The sequence below is a fragment of the Pongo pygmaeus genome, chromosome 3, assembly GCF_028885625.2.
Source record: "Pongo pygmaeus isolate AG05252 chromosome 3, NHGRI_mPonPyg2-v2.0_pri, whole genome shotgun sequence".
NCBI classification, from domain to species: domain Eukaryota; kingdom Metazoa; phylum Chordata; class Mammalia; order Primates; family Hominidae; genus Pongo; species Pongo pygmaeus.
The window spans coordinates 112,488,735-112,511,400 of NC_072376.2; the positions used below are offsets into that span (position 1 = coordinate 112,488,735).

Below are 22,666 nucleotides of genomic sequence, written 5' to 3' on the forward strand. Positions count from 1 at the left end.
TGTTGCCAAACCCAAGGGTCAGTTTTCTGCCTTCTTCTTACCTCTCAGCAGCATGACCACCCTTTCCTCCAAATACTGCCATTTCTTGACTTCCAGGATACCATATGGTTGCTCCTCTTCTCCTTTTATTGCTTTCTTTCATTTATTGTCTCTTCACTATCTGACTTCAAGATGGCACTTTCCCGGGGCTTGATCCTAAGCCCTTTTCTTTCTCCACATATTTCTGTGTACAACTTTTAAGTAGAGATGATTTCACATAGTAGATGATTGAAAATCTTTTACCTTTATAGTTAAGTACAGTCGTCTCTGGTTATCTCTGGAGATTGGTTCCAGGAACCCCGATGGATACCAAAATCATCAAATGCTCAAGTCGCTGGTATTAAATGTTGTGGTATTTGCATATAACCTATGCACATACTCCTGTGTACTTTAAATAATCTCTAGTTTACTTATAATACCTAATACAATGTAAATAGTTGTTACACTGTATTGTTTAGGAAATAATGACAGGAAAGACATTCAGTACAAACACAATTTGTTTTCCAAATATTTTTGATCCACTATTGGTTGAATCCATGGATGTGGAATCCACGGATACAGAGGGTCCACTATTTATTTCACCTTGACAGGTAAGTATTAGAAAAGACTACAACCTGAAAATCAAACTCACATTAAGGTTAGAAAGTGAAGAAGAGTGAGTTCAAATAGCAAATCATATGGCAAATTTCAGAAAATCTGCTTTTAGTACATCTCTTTTCTTTTCCTAAATTTCTTTTCAAGTTCACAGCTATCTTCACTCTTTCCAAAAGCCTCTATCTATGGTCAACCATTATATCTTCTCCTGCCCCCTTTATAATTTTTCACCCAATCATACTCTCCAGCCTCTTGGTTCCATTCTTCCCCCTCTTCATTCATCTCTGGCAGAAGCACATCTTGCTGATGAGCTTCCAGATACCCTGTATTGAAACTGCATATATTACTGAGAAGTTAGGTTTCACTTAACTGGGAAAGCTTCAAAATAGGGAACAAATACCTTGCAAGGAAACCATTGAAAATTTGCTGGATATAGAAGAGATACTCTGGGGAAGAAAGAGGTGTGGTAATAAAACAATATACAAATATTTTAAATAATAAAGTCTGTCTTAGACTTGTTGTCTAAGAATCTAGTATAATTCACATTTAAGAATATTGGTATTCTTTGGGAGCCCAGGAGCCATAAAAACACCTGGGTCAAGATCAAAGCTGGCCTCTTGATCACCAAGTTAACTTATTTTAGCATTACCAATATATAGTCTCTCTGATTATTAGATTTGCATCTCTAAGATTCTAATATAATGGTCCTAATATAAAACTACTATTTTCTAATAGTTCTGTTGGAATATTTTTATTTTATTTTATTTATTAAATTTGATTTCATTTCTTAGAGACTGGGTCTCACTCTGTCACCCAGGCTGGAGTGCAGTGGCACAATCATATCTCACTGCAGCCTTGACCTCCCATGCTCTAGTGATCCTCCCACTTCAGCCTCCTGAGTAGCCGGGACTACAGGTGTGTCCCGCCACACTCGAATAATTTTTTTATTTCTTATTTTTTGTAGAAATGGAGTCCCACTATGTTTCCCATGCTGATCTCGAACTCCTGGGCTCAAGTGATCCTCCCACCTCAGCCTCCCAAATTCCTGGGATTACAGGTGTGAACTACTGCTCCTTGTCCCATAGAATCTTTCTAATTCTGACATAATAAAATAAAATTTGACATGACAGAATATCTCCAATAATTCTATTTTTACTTAATAATTCCAGTAGTACCTGCAGGTCATATTTAGATTATATATATTAGATTATAATAAAACTGCAAGCAATATGCTGTTTCTGTATGACAGGAAATAAAATAATATAAATACCAATATCTTAATGATTAACCAATTTCTGTTTTTATCCTGGTACTAAATTTTGGCTTTATTTGTTTTTGCCATTTTCAATGGGGTTCTTTAGTATGGAGAGCATTCGGTCATCTCTTTTCAGAGTCAACAGACTATATCACCAGATAAACTGCCAATGAGCCAGATAAATAGGATATAAATCCTCAGTTTCTTTAGAGTAAAAAAAATACTAACTTATACATTTATGTAATGATTTTTAACAAGTCAGCCCTGTTTTTTCCTGCTCCAACATGGCCAACTAGATGCAGGCAGGAGGAACATCTGCAACCGAGTGACTGAGACATTGGTAAGACTGGTGCACTCCTAGCAGAACTTCAAAGGCAAGCCATTGAGAGCAGATGGAGAAAAGACACAGATGCTGAGCTGAAGGGGAAGGAAACTGGGAACCTTGCACAGGGCTACTGTTCACCAAGACTCATTCCTCGTCCCCAGCAACTCCTGGGGAAGGGGTGACTTGAACAGGCAAGGAACAACCCACTTTTACCACAGGACTCTGGAATCCTGGCAGGAGGAGACCCTGTGATCACCATGGACACTTGTGTTGGCAGGGAGAGCTGCTTAGATAAGTGGTTGGGGCAGAACTACAGCCAGCATGGAGCCCAGTTGGTTTGATGTGGGAGCATCCTTAGTGGAGCATGGCCAGGGACGCCCATTCCCCTAGGTTCGACTTGATCCCATAGGAGACTTGAGCCCTGGTGGTACTGTGCAACCTGAACTCTGCTGGGTGGTCTTGCCTGTGACATGGGGCCATCTGACCTGAGCACCCTTCATTCTGCTGGTCTCTCCTGGGGACCCGGCTTGACCACGCCTGCTTGCAGTGCAGCCCCCAGGTACCTCCTGGGGACCCACATTATAGCTTCTGGCTGGTGGACCTGGCCTGACCAGCAGAGTGCTCTAGCAGAGAGGCTGGCAGACTCTCATCAGCCCACCTGCACCCTCCCCACCTGGCAGCCTGCCCTGTGTGCTTTGCCCTGTGTGATGGCTACTCACTCATGGCCATCACTCTGTATCACTTTGCTGGCACGGGTGGACCTTACCTTTCCTTTCTTTCCAGTGCACGTATGCACGTGCACCCTGCCATGCCTCTGCTGCCTGCATAAGTGCACCCATCCTTCCCCCAACCGCACTGCCATTGTCGTTGGAGCATTGGCAGGCACGAGCCCACTAGCCCTGCCCTGGCTAGTGCCCCAGCCCTGTGCTGACACTGCTGCTGGCGTGAAACATAGGCATGGAAGACAGTGGATCCACCTCCACCCTGAGGGCCACCTCCACCTACAGGAACAGGCACAGAGGGCACACACAGTCCTGTACCCACTGGTGCCCCACCCCTGTGCTGATACCACCACAGGTGTGAACACGTAAACAGTCGACAGCAAGGGTCCCCTGTCCCCTTGCGCGGTGCTGCCACCACAGCTGCTGTGAATGCCAGCACAGCAGCCAGCACCCTGGCACCTACTAGCACCCTGACACAGCTAATGAGTATGCAACCCCTGTGCTGCTGCTGCCTCTGCTGCTGACTTGTGCACACGAGGATAAATTCTGCTACCACTACCCTATGAAGTGTTTTGGTTAGCACCACCCATTGGAGTGTTGTGAATAGCAGTCTGGGAGCACCTCAGCTCCTACAGTGCATCAGGTTCCTAAACTCAAGAAGCCAGAGAACAAAGCTGGGGCTCAATGCCAGTGCCCTAGAGCAGAGCTACAGCATGGAGTCCAGGAGTCCTGAGCTGAGCCTTAGCCCCCTAAAATCTTTCAGAAATGAAGCCAGTCGACTGAACCCATGTTATACCACAATCAAACCCCAAAGGTCATCAAATAGGATAAAATAAATAAAAACCCATCCAAAAACAGCAACTTCAAAGATTGAAGGCACATTATTAGCCCACACAGATGAGAAAGAAGCAGCACAAGAACTCTGACAGCTGAAAAAGTCAGAGTGCCTTCTTTCCTCCAAATGATCACAGTAGTCCTTCATCAAGGGTTCATAACTGGGCTGAGATGGCCAGAATGACAGATAGAATTTATGGCTACGAATGAACATCATCAAGATTTGGGAGAACATTGAAATGCAATGTAAGGAAGCTAAGAATCACAATAAAGTGACACAGGAGCTGACAGACAAAATAGCCCCTATAGAAAAAAATGTAACCGACTTGATAGAGCTGAAAAACACACTACAAGAATTTTGTAATCCAATTGCAAGTATTAACAGCAGAAGAGACCAAGTGGAGGAAAAAATCTCAGAGCTTGAAGACTGGCTTCCTGAAATAAGACAGTCAGACAAGAATAAATTTAAAATAATGAAAAGGAATGTAAAGCAAGCAAATCCACAACTTACTGGCATCCCTGAAACAGATGGGAAGAATAGAAGCAACTTAGAAAACATTTCAGGATATCATCAGTGAGAACTTCCCCAACCTAGCTAGAGAGGCCAACATTCAAATTCAGGAAATGCAGAGAACTGCCACAAAATACTTCACAAGATCATCCCCAAGACACATAATCATAGATTTTTCCAAAGTTGAAATGCAAGAAAAAAATGTTAAAGGCAGCTGGAGAAAAGGACAGGTCACCTACAAAGGGAAGTCCATCAGACTAACGGTGGACCTCCCAGTAGGATCCCTACAAGCCAGAAGAAATCGGGGGCCTAGATTCAAAACATTCTTAAAGAAAAGAAATTCCAACCAAGAATTCCATATCCACCCAAACTAAGCTTCACATGCAAAGAAGAAATAAGATCCTTTTCAGACAAGCAAATGCAGAGAGAGTTTGTTACCACCAGAGCTTCCTTACAAGAGCTACTGAAAGAAGCACTAAATATGGAAAGGAAAGATCCCTACCAGCCGCTAAAAAACATATCTAAATACACAGATCAGTGACACTATTAGCAACTACATAAAAAAGTTAGCATAATAACCAGCTAACGACACAAAGACAGGATGAATCCATACATATCAATACTAACCTTGAATGGAAACTGGCTAAATGCCCCAATTAAAAGGCACAGAGTGGTAAGCTGGATACAGAAGCAGGGCACAATGATATCCTGTCTTCAACAGGTGCATCTCACATGCAATGACAACCATAGGCTCAAAATAAAGGGATTAAGAAAAAGCAAATGGAAAACAGAAAAAAGCAGGGGTTGCAATCCTAATTTCAGACAAAACGTAATTTAAGCCAACAAAGATTAAAAAAGACAAAGAAGGGCATTACATAATGGTAAAGGAGTCAATTCAACAATAAGACTTAATATCCTAAATATATATGCACCCAACACAGGAGCACTCGTATTCATAAAACAAGTTCTCAGAGACCTTCAAAAGACTTAGACTCACACACAATACTAGTGGAAGACTTCAACACCCCACTGACTGTCTTAGACAAATCATTGAGGCAGAAAAATAACAAAGATATTCAGAGCCTGAACTCAACACAGGACCAAATAGGCCTCATAGACATCTACAGAACTCTCCACACAAAAACACAGAATATACATTCTTTTCATTGCCACATGGTGCATACTCTAAAATCAACCACAAAGTTAGACATAAAACAATCCTTAGCAAATGCAAAAGAACTGAAATCATATTAACCACTCTGTTGAATCACAGTGCAATAAAAGTAGAATTCAGGACAAAGAAAATCACTCAGAACCGTGCAATTACATAGGAATTAAACAACCTGCTCCCAAATGACTTTTGGGTAAATAACAAAATTAAGGTAGAAATCAAGAAATTCTTTGAAACTAATGAGGACAAAAATACATTATCAGAATCTCTGGGACACAGCTAAGGCAGTGTTAAGATGGAAATGTATAGCACTAAATGCCCACATAAAAAAGATAGAAAGATTTCAAATTAACAAACTACGTTACAACTAAAAGAACTAGAGAAGCAACAGCACACCAACCCTAAAGCTAGTGGGAGACAAGAAATAGCCAAAATCAGAGCTGAACTGGAGGAGATTGAGACACAAAAAGCCATTCAAAAGATCAATGAACCCAGGGGTTGTTTCTATGAAAAAATTAATAAGATAAATATATTGCTAGCTAGGCTAATAAAGAAGAAAACAGAAGATCCAAATAAACACAATTAGAAATGACAAAGGGGATATTACCACTGACACCACCAAAATGCAAATGACCATCAGAGACTACCATGTATACCTCTATACACACAAACTAGAAAACCTAGAAGAAATGGATAAATTCATGGACACATATCCCCTCCTAAGACTGAACTAGGAAGAAATTGATTCCCTAAATATACCAATAATGAGCTCTGAAATTAAATAAATAATAAATAGCCTAACAACCAAGAAAACCCCAAGACCAGATGGAGTCACATTCAAACTCTACCAGATGTACAAAGAAGAGCTGGTACCATTCCTATTGAAATGATTCCAAAAAATTGAGGAGGATAAACTCCTCCCCAACTCATTCTATGAGACCGGCATCATCCTGATACCAAAACCTGGCAGAGATACAATAACAACAACAAGGCCTCAGGCCAATATTCTCAACGAAAATTGATGCAAAAATCCTCAACAAAATACTAACAAACTGAATCCTGCAGCTTATCAAAAAGCTAATCCACCATGATCAAGTAGGCTTTATCCCTGGGATGCAAGGTTGGTTTGACATATGGACATCAATAAACATGATTCATCACATAAACAGAACCAAAGACAAAACCACATGATCACCTCAATAGATGCAGAAAATGCTTTCAATAAAATTTAACACCCTTCATGTTAAAAACTCTCAATAAACTAGGTATTGAAGGAATACACCTCAAAATAATAAGAGCCACATATGACAAACCCACAGCCAACATCATACTGAATGGGCAAAAGCTGGAAGCATTCCCCTTGAAAACTGGCACAAGACAAGGATGTTCTCTCTCACCACACCTATTCAATGCAGTATTGGAAGTTCTGGCCAGGGCAATCAGGCAAGAGCAAGAAATAAAGGGCATCCAAATAGGAAGAGAGGAAGTCAATCTATCCCTGTTTGCAGATGGCATAATCCTACATCCAGAATCCTACATCTAGAAAATCCCATAGTCTCCTCCCCAAACCTTCTTCAGCTGATAAACAACATCAGCAAATTTTCAGGATACAAAATCAACACACAAAAATCACTAGCATTCCTATACATCAAAACAACCAAGCTGAGAGCCAAATCCCATTCCCAGTTGCCACAAAAAGAATAAAATACCTAGGAATACAGCTCACCAGGGAGGTGAAAGATATCTAAAATGAAAGCTACAAAACACTACTCAAAGAAATCAAAGATGACACAAAAAAATGGAAAAACATTCCATGCTCATGGATAGTAAGAACCAATATCTTTAAAATGGCCATGCTGCCCAAAGCAATTTACAGATTTAACACTATTCCTATCAAACTACCAATTAAATTCTTCACGGAAATAGAAAAAACAATTTTAAAATTCATGTGGAAGCCAGGTGCGGTGGCTCATGCCTGTAATCCCAGCACTTTGGAAGGCTGAGGAGGGTGGATCACGAGGTCAAGAGATCAAGACAATCATGGCCAACATGGTGAAACCCCGTCTCCACTAAAAATCCAAAAATTAGCTGGGTGTGGTGGCACATGCCTGTAGTCCCAGCTACTCGGGGTGGGGGTGGGGGTGGGTGCTGAGGCAGGAGAATCGCTTGAACCCAAGAGGCGGAGGTTGCATTGAGCAGAGATCATGCCACTGGACTCCAGCTTGGTGACAGAGCAAGACTCCACCTCAAAAAAAAAAAAAAAAAAATCATGTGGAACCAAAAAAAGAGCTTGAATAACCAAGGCAATTCTAAGCAAAAAGAACAAAGCAGGAGACATCACACTAATCGAATTCAAACTATACTATAGGGCTACAGTAACCAAAACACCATGGTACTGGTACGAAAGCAGATGCATAGACCAAGGGAACAGAATCAAGAGCCCAGAAATAAGGCAGCACACCTACAACCATCTGATATTCGACAAGGCTGACAAAAGTAAGCAATAAGGAAAGTACTCCCTATTCAACAAATGGTGCTGGGATAACTGGGTAGCCATATGCGGAAGACCGAAAGTGGGACCCTTTCTTACACCACATGCAAAAATCAAATCACAATGGATTCAGAACTTATATGTAAAACCCAAAACTATAACAATCCTGGAAGATAGCCTAGGCAATACCATTCTGGACATAGGAACTGGCAAATATTTCATGACAAAGATGCCAAAACCAATGACAGCAAAAACAAAAATTGACAAATAGGATCTAATTAAAGAGCTTCTGCACAACAAAATAAATTATCAACAGAGCAAATAGCTTACAGAATGGGAGAACATATTTGCAAACTATGCATCTGACAAGTTCTAATAACCAGTATTTACAAGGAACTTAAACAAATTTACAACAAAAAAACCAAACAACCCCTTTAAAAAGTAGGCAAAGGACATAAACAGATGCTTTTCAAAAGAAGACATATATAGGGCCAACAAGCATGTGAAATAGAAGCTCAATATCACTGATCATTAGAGAAATGCAAATCAAAATCACGAGATACCATCTCACACCAGTCAGAATGGCTATTATTAAATAGTCATTTAAAAAAATAACAGATGCTGGCGAGGTTGTGGAGAGAAGGGAACACTTATACACTGTTACTGGGAGTGTAAGTTAGTTCAACCATTGTGGAAAGCAGTGTGGCAATTCCTCAAAGAGCTAGAAACAGAACTACTATTTGACCCAGAAATTCTATTACTAAGTATATACCCAAAGGAATATAAATTGTTCTATCATAAAGGCACATGCACACGTATGTTCATTGCAGCACCGTTCATGATAGTAAAGACATGGAATCAACCTAAATGCACATCAATGGTAGACTGGATAAAGCAAATGTAGTACATATACACCACAGAATACCATGCAGCTATGAAAAAGAATGAGATCATGTCCTTTGGAGGAAGATGGGCAGAGCTGGAGGCCATTATCCTTACCAAACTATTGCAGGAAGAGAAAACCGAATACCACATGTTCTTATATAAGTGGGAGCTAAATGAGACACAAAGAGAGGAACAACACATTCTGGGGCCTTCCTGAGGGTGGAGGGTGGGAGGAGGGAAAGGATCAGAAAAAATAACTATTGGGTACCAGGCTTTGTACCTGGATGGCCAAATAATCTGTACAACAAACCCCCATGACATGAGATTACCAATAGAACAAACTGGCACATGTACCCCTGAGCTTCAAATAAAAGTTCAGAAACAGACAAACCAAACAAAAAACAAATTAGCCCTAGCATGTGTGGAGGCATACATACTATATTCCTGAATATTTACATGTTTAAAGTTAACAAATTATTGAGTAAAATGTTTTATCATCCTACATTGACAAAATTATATTTATAACATTTTTAAATGTGAAGAACTATGTTACTTTTAAACAGCTGCAAGTTAGCAAATGTAAAAGATGATTTATTTTAATTATGCTTGGCATGTCTGGCCTTCTAGTGATAGGCCAGTGATGTTTGAATGGTATAAAGCAAAGATATACATAATGAATACATTATTATATATTTATTTCATAAGAATTGTCTTTTCTTCATTTTAGAAAAATTGCTAATTGTGTTATAATCAATATTTTCATTTAATTTGTATTGACAGCATGCCAAGTGAGAGGACATTGCTTGATTTATTAAAACTTTTTGATAGATTTTAAAATTAATTTTAATTGGCCAAACTATCACTCTGCTGAAACAATAACATCTGGAATTTTTAATGAAATTCTTTAAGCAATACTTGAATTAGTAATGGACCATGAATTTTACATATCATGTTTGAGCATTGGTTTGCATATGATAAACTAATATTACCCCATGAGATTTTACAAAACATTTAAAATTTCATTGCTATCACTTATGTTGTAATTTATATTGTCTTTTAAGTAAGATCTAATCTGTATACTAATGTAAAAAACTGATAGCACAGTCAACTGATGCTATATCTAGATTTATATATTCAGTTATGTAATTTTGAAAATTGTTCCTCAGCCACCATGTACAACTTGGTGATTATCATGCTAATTTATGAGTATTTTCAGAACCACAAATGGAACACACACACAAAAACAGAAATGTTCACTCTAGGCACTACTGGGATTTTGGGGTTTTTTTTTTTGTTGTTGTTATGCAAGAAACTATTACATTGCCCTCGTTTCAGAATTGCCTTGTAGATATGTGATGTTGTCAACAAATATTTCTATTTCTAAGCAAAGAAGTATATTTTTAGGTCATAAGAAACAAAGCCAAATCTCTAGCTTGTTAGATTCTAATGATAGAAGGAAAAGGCAGATACCTTAAAATATCACAGATATTTGAAATCATAAATTGAAATCACATACCTGCCTACCAATAAGATATAAAGATACCATAAATGGTTGATGTTAATTTGTAATTAAATAATATTTTTTAGAACAACTTTACTTAAAATAGTCTTAAATGTATATAATAATGCCAAATTTCTATGACTCAAAAATATTTACAACCACCATTTTCAATACAAGTGAAACTCATGAATCATTATAAGAGCAAAATATTGATTTAGCAAGTAGTAGTCTGTTGAATATTAAGAAATAATTAATATTCAGGAAGTTTTTATTGACAACTCTGTGGCAGAATCTCAATATAAACAAGATATAGATGATTTTAAATCAACCTCCCCCACACATACATATACATGCAAAGCATGGCAATGTATTTTGTTGCTAACTTGTGAGATCTATTTTGTTACTTCATTGATACCCATTCATATACTTACTTTTGGATTTTTTTTAAATTAGAAGTTAGGATGAAGGAATTAATTGAGTTCTAAAAATCCCTAACTCTCTACCTTGTTTAACATACTTAGACTTAAACAGTGAAACTCAATAGTCTTCTGGGCTTTTGATGAACAAAGAGCTATCAATTTATAGAGCAAAAATAGAACCTGTCCCTGAACAACCAACTATATTCAGTAACCTAATGACTATTTGAGTACATATCATATGCCAGCCACTGTTCTACACATTGATTTACAACAATGAACAAAAGCAAAGCATCCTACATTCAAGGAGCTTACATTCTAGAAATGGAATGGAGTGGGGGTGGGGGCGTAGAGAGCAAATATATCAGTAAATTATGTGGAATGCATGAGGATAAATACTATGAGGAAAATAAATTAGGAAGGAATGGGAGTGCTGGGCAGAGGTTGCAGTTTTAAAGGGATTGTCAGAGAAGAACTTACTGAGAAAATGACATGAGTCATAAAAGAGGTTATTTTTTAAAACTTTTTTTAAATTTTGAAATATTGTCAAATGTACAGAAAAATTACAAGTACAATGAAAAGAATGTTATTTTCCTAAATCATTAGACAGTAAGTGGCTGACCCATCACCCTCAAATACTTTGAGGTATATTCTTTACAGACAAAGACATTCTTCCTACATAAACCATAGTATAACCATTATAATCAAGAGATTATCATTTCTACATTACAAGCATCAAATCCATATCAAGTTCACAGACCCCATTGACATTTCTCCATTTGTCCCAGTAATGTCCTTTATTGCAAAAGGATCTATTTCGGAATTGTGTGTTGTATTTGTCATGTCTTTTTTTGTGTCTTCAGTTTGGAATTATTCCTCAGCCTTTCTTTGAATTTCATGACCTTCACCATTTAAAACAAAATTACAGGACACTTATTTTGTAAAATGTTTTTCAATTGGATTTGTCTGATGTTTCCTTATGGTTATATTCAGATTTTGTATCTTTGGCAGGAATATCTCAGAATTTCATTCTATCAGGTCGCTAATAATTTCAATTTGTCCCACTATTGAGGCTATTAACTTGAATCACTTAAGGTATAGTCTGCCAGCTTTCTCCATTGTGAATTATTCTTTTTTTTTTTTGTAATTTATAAGTATTTTGTGGAGAGGTACTTTGAAACTTTGCTCCACACTCTATTTCTCATCAAATTTTCTATGTATTCATTTATTTATATAAATTGAAGCCATGCATAATAAATTTTTACTACTGTTACTACCAGGCTTAAGGGCCCCAGATTTGACCAGTAGGAGCTCTTTCAAGCTGATGCCCATGTGCTTTACCTGTCCCTATTTTTCTAAGGCACTTCCTTGCTTTTAAGGACAAGATAGTTCAGGCCCATCTCATACTTTGTCAAGCCCATCCCTCAAATCAGTCATTTCTTCAAGGAAGACTTGGTTCCTTTTAGTGGACACTGATTTTTAAGCCATGATCTGGGTGCTTGGTGTGCTGATCCCTATTGCAGGTAGGGTGTGCGGATGGGGTGGTCACTGCTCCAAGGCCCTATCAGTGGTTAGATGTAGGAAGTATATGTATGTGGACACATACATATGTGCACACACGTATGTGTAAATACACATATACATATTTACAACTGCAGTAATTTCTACATCTATCTCTAAATATTGAAATCCATGAGTTACATTGGCACTTTCAATTCCAATCCAACATCACAGAATCCAACCTAGTTTTCTCCTTTTCGTGTTTATTTCATCAATCTGCTGCTCTGCCTCTCCCATATAGAAGCCCCCCACCTCCCCCCGCCCCCCTGAGATGGGGTTACCTCCTTCCCATCAAATGTGCATCTTACTCACTCAGGCTTATATACCACATCAGGCTACTTTCCTTGCATGGATGACTTCTTTATCCTCCTTGAACTCTGACACCCCAAGCGGGGTCTCCTTCCTATATGGACTCCCTCCTTAATCCACTCCAGCTTTGAAACCCATAAGTTGCCCCCATGCATGGACACCCTCCTCAGGCTCTGCTTTACTGCAGGACTGCCTCCCCAGGTAGATGCCCTCCTCACTGTCTTCGGGCCCTGATATCCCATACCACATATCTCCTTTGTGTAAGGACCTTCCTTACCCTGCATAAGCTTTCACATCCTAAACCAAATCTCTCCACTCTCTGTTGCACCCATTTGAAAGCCCTCCTCATGTGACTCTGGCTCTGACACGTGATGCCAGGTTACTCTCACTCAAGTGTGTCATCCTCACTCTTTTGGGCTGCAAGTCCCTATGCCAGGCTCCCTCTGTGTGGGGGCCTTTCTCACACCACTTGGGAGCTGACATCTCATTCTAGCCCTCTTTTCCTGTGTGGATGCCCTCCTCACCCTTCTCCCATTGACACCACCTGCCAATGTGGTTGCCTTTCTCATTCTTCCCGGGTTTGACACCTCATGCAAGTCAGTCCCTTTGTTGATTCCTGTCTGGCTCTGCTCCAACTAATGTTTTTAAGACTGAATTGCTCAAAAAAAGAAAGGGAAATGGAGGGAAAAGGCAAGTGAAGGGGAGGAGATGGGAAAGAGAAAGCTGAGTTTTATTATATTTTAATAAAAATAATACATGTGTGTCACAGCACTATGCCAGTCTGGAATCAGCCTTCAATTTGAACCAGACTCCAACTTTTGTTTCTAAGCCTCTGAGAAAAATAGTTGCCATGAACCTCAATCTCCTGAATGATTGCAAATGTGTAGAATCACTCCACCAACAAATATTTATGTACTTTCTATGAAGACACAGAAAAGTCACTATTGATAAAGCTTTTCATATTTCAAAAGGATTTCCTCATATAACAACACAGTAAGTAATGTTTAAACTACTGAATGAGCCGTCTATAAAAGGCAAAGTGAGGACCCATTTACTTTATTTTTCAGGACAGAAAAGTGCAAAATACACACCTTAAAACGTTTCAGAAAATGGCTGACAATTAATTTAGTGCTCACATTTTAGTTATCTGGAAAATTCACACGTGGAAAAACTCCATTTCATTTACATAGTATCACTGGAAAATAAAGTGCTATTGCATGTATTAAAGCCAAACTAAACTCAAGGTCCTAGACTGTCATGGCCTCCAGCCATTTGCTGGATCTTGGGGTAGTCATTGTAATATTCAGGACCTTTAGTTTCCTCACCCATAAAATTAGAGTTAGTCTAAACTCAAAGATAATTGCCAACTCTAAAATTCTATGTCTTAAGGCAGAAAAATATACAGGCTTTTTATCTCCTAAAAAAGTTTAAAATATGTATAAATCAGTAAAGGATAAAGTACCTATATTTTGTATTAGGAATTGCCCAATGGAGCAAAAGGCACTAATTAGAAATGAAATTGAATCATAAGATGCCCACACAAGTCTAAGAATAAGGTATGGTTTTCTCTTAACTGGTAGTACATTTAAATAATGGAACATGGAGTCCATAAGTAACTGATTTACCATTTGTGACCTACATTAGCTATTGGAGATTAGCTGTTGGAATTTCCCAGAAGGTAATTTCCCACTACTGCTTGTTTTTCCCAATGTATGGTCTACTAGAAGGCACACTAGACTATGAATCAGAACAGTAACTAACATTCGATTTGTATATTACATCTACTATAATTATCTGTCACCCCAGTTTCCCCCTTCTTGCTTCAAGTCCATTTATGTAAGCTGGCTGCTCAAGGATATCACTTTAAGGTTTAGAGGTTTGGGTTTATTTTTCCCCGACTTAAACCAATCATATTTTCTCACTTGGGATGTTGAAGCAAAGAATACTGAAACTTATTTAGATATAAGTGGAAATCGAAAGACTACATTTAAAATTGTTTCAGGAACCTCCAAACTACTTTCCACAATGGCTGCACCACTTTGCTCTCCCACCAGCGGTGCACAAAGGGTTTCAATTTCTCCAAATACCTGCTAACACGTCTTGAAAAAAAATTGTAGCCATTCTGACAGATGTGAGGTAATATCTTATTGTAATTTTGATTTGCTTTTCTCTAATAACTAGTGACACTGAGCATTTTTTCCTATGCCTGTTGGCCATCTGTATGTCTTCTTTGGAGAAATGTCCATTCAAGTTCTTTGCCCATTTTTAATTGTTTGTTTTTTTACCATTGAGTTGTAGGAGTTCTTTGTATATTTTGGAGATTAACCCCTCATCAGATATATGGGTTGCAAATACTTTCTCTGCTTCCACACGTTGCCTGTTTATTCTACTAATTCTTTCTTTTGCTGTGCAGGAGTTTTTAGTTTGATGTAGTCCCACTTGGTTACTTTTGTTTTTGTTGCCTGTGCTTTTGGTCTCATATTCATGAAATTCATGGATCAACTATCACAGAGCTTTTCTCTTATATTTTCTTCTAGGAGTTTTACAGTCTCGGGTCTTACGGTTCTTCCTTGTTATTGTCTTTAAAATAATTATTTTTATATTTAAATTTTTTAATATTTTATTATAGTATAATAAAACATTTGTATTACACTATTATAATAGCAAAATTGATAGTAATATCTAAAACATTTTAGTGTCTATAAAGATAAACATACATTTTACAGTGTTTAGCATACTTTTTCCCCTAGCTTTATTCAGATATATTTGACAAATAAATATTGTATATATTTAAGGCATACAATATGATGTTTTGATATACATAGACATTGTGAAATGATTGCTATAATCAGGCTAATACAACACCTCACATAGTTACATTTTTTCCCTGTGGACATCTAAGATCTGCTCTTAGCAAACTTCAGTATACAATACAGTATTATTAACTTTAGTCACTGTGATTTACATTAGCTCTCCAGAATTTATGCATCCTGAATGACCGAAGTTTTGTACCCCTTTAACCAACATCTCCCCATTTCCCTTGCTTTCCAGCTCTGCTGACCACCATTCTGTTCTCTGCTTTTGTGAGTTCAATATTTTTATTTTTTGTGTTTTTCTTTATTTATTTACTTTTTTTGTGTGTGAGTTCAATTGTTAAAGAATCTACATATAAATGAGATCATGCAGTAATTGTCTTTCTGTGTCTGGTTTATTTCACTTAGCATAATATCCTTTAGGTTCAATTCAGGTCTTATGTTTAAGTCTTTAATCCAATAATCCTACTGTTATGATCTGAATGTTTATGTCTCTCCCAAATTCATATGTTGAAATTCTCACCCCCAAGGTGACAGCATTATGAAATGGGGCCTTTGGGAGGTGATTAGGTCATGAGGGCAGAGCCCTTATGAATGAAATTAGTGCCCTTATAAAAGAAGCCAGAGAGAGATTCTTCACTCCTCCTACCATGTGATGTTAAAGTCTATGGTAGCTATCCATAAGCAAGTAGGCCCTCATCAGACACTGAATCTGCCAACATCTTGATCTTGTACTTCCCATCCTCCAGGACTGTGAGAAATAAATTTCTGTTGTTCATAGGCCATTGAGTCTATGGTATTTTGTTACAGCAGCCTGAACAGACTAAGACACTGTCTTCAATGTATTTATCCAAAAGAACTGAAATCAAAAGCAATATCCTGAAGTACTCCTATGTTCATTGCAGCACTATTCACAATACCCACAATGTGAAAACAACCTAAATGTCTATGGACAGATGAATGTATAAAGACAATGTGGCATATGCCTACAATAGGATACTTTCAGCCTTAAAAAGGAAGGAAATTCTTTTGGCTGCCAGCGGGCATCAGGATTGGGAGCAAAGCAGGGTGAAATGTGGAGTTACTAATCAACCAGCATGAAGTTTCAGTTAAGCAAGATCGGTAAGCTCTACAGATCCACTGTATAATTTGTACCTATAATCAATAATAATGTATGTACACAGAAACATTGGTACAAAGGTAGATCTTATGTTAAGCATTCTTACCACAATAAAATAAAATTTAAAAAATAATTTGACAAAGAAAAAAAAGAAAAAGACTACACTAAGAGATCTTAACAGGTAGATGTGGGAAATGATGGGTCACATGCATGCTTTGGTTATTGGTTGCCGATAAACTAAAAAAGTTGAGGAGGCTGGGCGCAGTGGCTCATGCCTGTAATCCCAGCACTTTGGGAGGCGAAGGTGGGCGTATTACCAGGTCAGGAGATCGAGACCATCCTGGCTAACATGGTGAAACCCCGTCTTGACTAAAAACACACAAAAAAATTAGCTGGGAGTGGTGGCAGGCACCTGTAGTCCCAGCTACTCGGGAGGCTGAGGCAGGAGAATGGCGTGAACCTGGGAGGTGGAGCTTGCAGTGAGCTGAGATCAAGCCACCACACTCCAGCATGGGCAACAGAGTGAGACTCTGTCTGAAAAAAAAAAAAAAAAAAAAAATTAGCCGGGTGTGGTGGCATGTGCCTGTAATCCCAGCAACTCGGGAGGCTGAGACAGGAGAATCGCTTGAATCCAGGAGGCAGAGGTTTCAGTGAGCCAAGATCGTGCCACTGCACTCCAGCCTGGATGACAGAGCAAGACTGCATCTAAAAAAAAATAAAAAAAAGTTGAGGAGAGAGGTGAAAGGAAATGAGGAAAATACAAGTACATGATCTCAATTTGCTTTCACAGCTACTGTGGAGTAGTAGTAACCTATTATTACCACCAACTGCAATTTACAAATTATGAGACTCATACTTGGGTAAATGACTGATTTTTCAAAGATTATATGGCTAATTACTGCTACAGTCATTTTTGAACCTTAATGTTTTGACCTAAACTAGTTCTCTTTCTACTGCATTGCGCTGATAGTACTGGCTCTGCCAGTAGTTAGCATGACCTCGGGAAAGTCCATTAAGTTCTCTGAGTCTCAGTTTTTAGGTCTGCAAAGTGGGGTTAAAATATGAGCCTTATCCTATTTAATAGGATTAATACTACATATCTTATTTTTTATTGTGTTTTATAGTTTGTAAAAGGTCACTGATGTGTGATTTTGTAAAATTTCTTACAAAAGTACTTTAAGAATCAAATGAGCATGTATTGCTGAGAGAATAGATTTTATGTTATGTATTCTTATCATAAAATAATAATAATAACAAAAAGGGTAGGAGGAAACTATTAGAGGTGATAGATGTGTTCATGGCATAGATTGTGGTGATGGTTTCACAGGTGCATACTTATCTCGAAAGTCACCAAGTTATATATAGTCATTTGTCGTTGTGGTAGGTGGAGGGTTGGTTCCAGAACCCCCCAACCCCTAGTGGATACCAAAATCTGAGAATGCTCAAGTCCTTTATATAAAATGACATAATATTTGTATATAACCTATGCACATGCTCCTGTATCCTTTAAATTATCTCGAAATTACTTATAAAACCTAATATAAAAATGCTATGTAAATAGTTGTCATACTGTATTGTTTTAATTTGTATTATTTCTTATTGTTGTATTTTTAAAAATATGTGGGACCTACAGGGAGGGCCAACTGCACATTAATATGTACAGCTTTTTCCATGTTAATCATAATTTAATAAAGTGGTTTTAAAAAATCAATGTGAAAGCAGTTGCACAGTAATTATCATCTGCCTCTGCTTCCATATACTCCTTCACATCCCTGAAGTTGTTGAAATTCTTGAGATTTTAGTTAAGATTTAAAGGTTGCCTGGGGAGAAATTTCAAATGGACTCCATAACCTCTGATAATACTTAGAACGAAATAAAAGCATAATAAGAATTTTATAATCTGTAAAGTCCAAATCTCAAACAGCCTTTTAGGACCATTAATAATCTGTCCACCATGACATAACATTCATCTAAACATCCTTCAACTTTATCATCCCCAGGCCTAAGTGAATTCTTCCTTTATGTAGTCCTGTTTGGGGGTTCTATGAATGGTCAGTTCTATGCCTGTGTCTTGACACATGCAGCCTCCCCTGCCTAGAATACACTCTTTATGTTCTCTATCTTTCCAGGGTAGGTAAGATCTGACCTCCATCTGATTTCTAACTACACCAGTCTCCATTCATAGTTTCTGTTCTCTAATCTCCATTAGTTCTTATTGTCTATAGCAGGGGTCAGCAAACCATGCCCCCAAGCCTATTTTTGTAAATAAAGTTTTATTATAACTTACCTATGGCTATTTTCACACTACAAATGCAGAGTTGAGTAGTAACAACAGAAAGCATATGGCACATAAAGCCTCAAATATGTACTATATAAAAAGAGTTTGCTAACTCCTAGTTTATAGCATACAAAAACCTGAATTGGCATGATGGAGAAAGCACATTGTGTTTTTGAAATTATTTGTTATTTACAGCAAGTTTTAAGGACATTTAGATTACAATAGCAAGTTGAATGAGTATTTTATTGCTATCCCTTTCAGATGCAATTTAGAAATTCTACTAAAAGATGAAAATGACAAAAATATTTTAGTGTCATAGCAATGATAGCTCATCAGAACCAAATAATATAATATTACACAAATATTATGCAATAGAATAACTAAGGTAAGGTAAAGGTGAGGGTTAAATAGCAAAAGGTAACTCTTAGCAGGACACATCAGTGACACCTACTGAACAGAGAAAGCTGAAGATCACAATCAGGACAATAACCTAGTGCCTACTGTTACTGCAAGCAGAGCCAAACATCATACAAAATGATAATCAATCAAGGCTGTTAGGGTCTGCAGGAAATAGCTCCTTATTTGTGGTGAGGATGAATGTTAAGGAAGAGCAATTTCTGACTATTAGGAAAGCACTGGATTGCATGGAGAGTACTTGTGCATTCTGTCAAATGGCACCAGCTGAGAAGCACTTGTCTATGGACTTCTTGTTTGTCTAAGCAATATTTTCCTACCTATACCGTCCATTTAAGGCTATGAACAAAGCCACATACTTTCACCATTCACATTATTATAAGGGATAGTGTTTCCTTATTATGTGTTAAGGCTAAACCGACATTTGATCCCACCCCTTTACGTAACTTTATTATTATTTTTATTATTTTATGAGATAGGGTATCACTCTGTTGCCCAGGCTGGAGTGCAGTGATGTGATGACAGCTCACTGTAACCTTGAACTTCTGGGATAATGTGATCCTTTCACATCAGCCTCCCTACGCACTGGGGTCATAAGCATGAGCCATCATGCTCAGCTCTTTTTTTTCTATAGAACAGTTTCAAGGAAAGATTATTTCCTATGGAAACAAATATGGTCCCCCAGCTATTAAATTGAGAGAACTCTTCAAATGTTACTGAATAAAAGTTTTTAAAAATGAAGTGTCCTTTCTAAATTTCTTCATGAGTCCTGGTAGAAAGCTTTTACTGTCCTCCTCCTCCATAAATATACATTAAAATGTAACTTCATAATTATAAAAATTTTAAATAATTTAGGCATTTATGCCTTTTGAGAATTTAATTTTTAGTTGTGCATAAAGATGATCATTTCCTTCACACTTGACAGCTGTCTTTCTACTTATTTTAGTAATAAATTACTTCAAATTCAAGTGATTTTTTTAAAGAAAAAAATTATTTAAAAACTTAGGCTACATGGAGAAGGTGACCTTTGGAGTTGGGACATGATTTCCAATTTCATGAAACTAATGGTAAATGATTGATTTATTTTTTTAGCTTTTAAAAACAACTGTGGTAAAGCATACATAATATAAGATTTACCATTTTAACCATCTTTATGTGTACAGTTCAGTGGCATTAAGTACATATACGTTGCTCTGCAACCATCAATACTATCTGTCTCCAGAACTTTTTCTTCTTTCCAAACTGAAACTCCATTATCTGCTAAAAAATAACTCCCCATTCCTCTTTCCCCCAGTCCCTGGCAACCACCATTCTACTGTCTGTCTCTATAAATTTGACTACTCTAGATACATCATAGAAGTAGAATACTTGTCTTTTTGTGTCTGATTTATTTCACTTAGCATAACACCTTCAAGTTTCTCCATGTTGGAACATGGGTCAGAATGTCATTCCTTTTTAAGGCTAAATAATATTCCATTGTATGCATATATGACATTTTGTTTATCCATTCATCTGTGATGGACATTTGAGTTGCTTCTACCTTTTGTTTTTTGTCACAACAATGCTGCTGTGAACATTGGTGTATAGATAACAGATAAGTCTGATGGTTTTGTTTCGTTTTTATTGAAAAAGCTCTCTCTTTTTTTTTTTTTCAGAGACAAGTGAACATTTGTTTTTATGCCTTTCTTCCTATGTGTATTTCAAGTCTTTTTCAAAACAAAACCCCAGGAATCTCTAGATTCAATTATGTCCCTGGGCTTGGTCGACTGCTGCGGGAATCTTAGGGAGCCTTGTACAAATGCTAGGAGTTACCAACATTAAATCCTAGGATAGAAGATGCAACAAAGCAGGACTCCTTCCTCCGTGGAATGTGCTGATTTCAGACGAAGTGGCAGCCAATGTACAAAACGCTGGAATTTTTCCTTAGAATTGGACTGTGATGAGAGGTGCTTGCCATGAACATAAGCTACTGTCTTTTCTTTTTTTGAGATGGAGTTTTGCTCTTGTTGCCCAGGCTAGAGTGCAATGGCACAATCTCAGCTCACTGCAACCTCTGCCTCCCAGATTCCAGCGATTCTCCTGCCCCGGCCTCCCAAGTAACTGGGATTACAGGCATGCGCCACCATGCCCAGCTAATTTTTGTATTTTTAGTAGAGACGGGGTTTCTCCATGTTGGTCAGGCTGGTCTTGAACTCCCAACCTCAGGTGATCCGCCTGTCTCAGCCTCCCAAAGTGCTGGGATTACAAGAGTGAGCCATGGCGCCCGACCAGCTACTGTCTTTTCTTTGACCTTTCCTTTCCAGTTTTTGAAGATAAGGAGGAAATAATCTTCTCTAAAGATACTTGATAAAAATTCCCCAAAAACCAAAAACACATGTTTCCACTTCATTGATAAAAATTACTGCAGTTTGGCACCTGGGTCTAGTTCAGCTGGCAGATGAGCTGATTGATGCGTTCACCCTGATAGCCAGGTGTGCCCATCTCCTTGAGGAAGCCCACTCTATTTTTGGTAGCATGACGGGCCACTGAGAGGTGGAAAGGGCGCAAGAACCATGAGCTCCCCTGGAAATGCTTCCCTGGGAAGGCAATTTAATGAATGAGGTCTTCCAAGCAAATGACGCCAAACGTCCCCAGGTGCTCCTCAGTCACTGTGTTGTCTTTCAGAGGGCTGGTCTTATTCTTGACCTTGGCTTGTCCACATTTCAAAATGAGTTCCCAGACAGACTTCAGATTTGGAAATCCCCAGGTCACATAAGGTTCCACTACACGCAGCACTTTTAGGTTCTAGGGGGTGACTTTTACAAAGACACCACTAAAAATTTTCTTTAGGCGAAGTCTTGCAATGGTTCTCTGCACCAGTAAACTCAGGCCATCAGTCATTTCGATGCGTACAACAAAGGCCAAGGAATGTTTATCTGGCAATTCCAAGGCATGAGGTTTCACTTCTAGTCGTCTGAGACACAGCTTGTCATGTTTCTGCTGCCAGGAATCATGTAGGAATGATTCCAGTCGCTTAAACCTGAGCCCTTTTCCTTTCCTCTGCTCCTTCTTTGCCAAAAGTGCCTGCTTTGCCTGGGTGGCTTTGCGGGCTTGATAAACCTTCCTCTTTTACAGGAGATTTTCTGGAACCAAAGGGATTTTTCTTTGCTCTTGCTCCGCCATCTTTATAGTGGTGCAGCTCAAAAAAGCCCTCTTATTTAACGAATATTTATAGACTGCTTAATACTTAGTAGATACTGTGCTAGGTGCTGGGTACACATGGTTGATCTTAGAGCTTATCATTATGCCTTTTTATTTCTTGGATGTATAGGGCCCATATCATTGGAACCTAGGTTAATAAAAAAAACTAATCAGCAGTTATTATGACATAGCTATTCAGCAATCCAAATGCATAATGCCAATATTAATGTATTTGGAGATTAAAAGTG

General features: G+C 38.2%; 1 pseudogene; it reads right to left on the reverse strand.

Moving 5' to 3' along the window:
- Positions 1–21,577: 21,577 nt before the first annotated feature.
- On the reverse strand, positions 21,578–22,412 carry LOC129035421 (large ribosomal subunit protein uL30-like 1; annotated as a pseudogene).
- Between the last annotated feature and the right edge of the window lie 254 nt (positions 22,413–22,666).